The sequence below is a fragment of the Propithecus coquereli genome, unplaced genomic scaffold, assembly GCF_000956105.1.
Source record: "Propithecus coquereli isolate 6110/MARCELLA unplaced genomic scaffold, Pcoq_1.0 Scaffold23, whole genome shotgun sequence".
NCBI lineage: Eukaryota > Metazoa > Chordata > Mammalia > Primates > Indriidae > Propithecus > Propithecus coquereli.
This window is the reverse complement of record NW_012147841.1, coordinates 2,645,899-2,647,315: the sequence shown is the minus strand read 5'-3', so window position 1 is coordinate 2,647,315 and position 1,417 is coordinate 2,645,899.

Below are 1,417 nucleotides of genomic sequence, written 5' to 3'. Positions count from 1 at the left end.
TATTTCATTGTTTTTAAAATAATTCTTAAATGAACTGCATATTAGATTGAGTACTTTTACAACACATGAGAATGATTAACTTAGAATATTTATATTTGGTTTTTGCAAATCCTGTTTCAATTTCAACTTTCCATCAAAATAACAAGAAAACGCTAAATGTATAATGTTGTGTCAGACCAATACGAAAATTTTTCTGACATCTAAGATTAAGAAACCCAGTTTTCCCTAAATGCAGTTGCTTTTACTGGTGGTAAATTAGTATTGGTGTGGTTTAATTTAACTCAATGGAATTCTGAATGCCCTAAAACATAGGGGTGTCAGAATCCCAGTTTCAGCACCACACATTTCAAGGTAGGAGTCTTCCCTTGGTTCTTGGCGTGCTGTTAGCCAAAGAATGATCAGACACAACAAAGTGTCAAGTCCAGACTGTTATCCCAGTCCCTGGACTCCTTTCTTGGAAAAATTACCAGCGAGGTCAGTACCACAGAGTAACCTGAGGCAGGAAACAGTTTCACAAGAGCAGCTCTTTACCATAGAATAAAACAGGTCTGTCTCCCAGAGCAGAGAGAGACAGACCAACTTACTTACTGACTTACTCACTTCCTTACTTTCTCTTCCTTCTCAAATTGACTCCTTTTATTAGCCAAGTCTGGGGGGCAAGCTCTTGGGAGGTGTGAGGTGTTATCAAATAATCAACAGATGTCCTCAAAATTCCATTTGTGTTTATGAGCTCCCTCTCCAAGAGACCACCTTGTGGGTAAACTAAAATACAGAATCAAGCTAATGCCATATTAATTACCCTTAGGTTACTCTAGGTCACGTTCTAAATCTCATTATGCCTGGGCTGGAGAATTTCTAGATTGATAAAGCATTCCCTCCTTCTCCAGGTGTAGCAGTTGCCTAAAATAGGATTAATGGTGGGGCATCACCAAAATGGAAGCCTGCCCTTATCCTTCTTCCCAGGTGGAGCAATTGCTTGAGACAGCAGCAAATCAGGGAACCCTTCTCCCAGGAAGAGCCAGAGATCCTATCTACCAGTGGGGACCTCAAAAAAAGCCCCTGTTACCCAGCTTACTGAGTGTGATATGTTCAATGGCAGACCCAGACAGAGCTGCCTCAGACTAAATTTATGGAGATGATAGATTTTGCTACCTGCATCGTTTTTCTTGAAGAGGCTATTTTTTGAGATCAAGTGTATTAAGTGAGATTCAACAAAAGAGAAGACTTAAGAATGCTTTGAAGATTTTCTAATAAAAGCTCTTAGCTTCTTAATAGATATCTAATCAGTGTCTGTGATGTGATTATATCATTTTACAGGAATGTTTTTGAGATCAAGTGTATTAAGTGAGATTCAACAAAAGAGAAGACTTAAGAATGCTTTGAAGATTTTCAAATAAAAGCTCTTAGCTTCTTAATA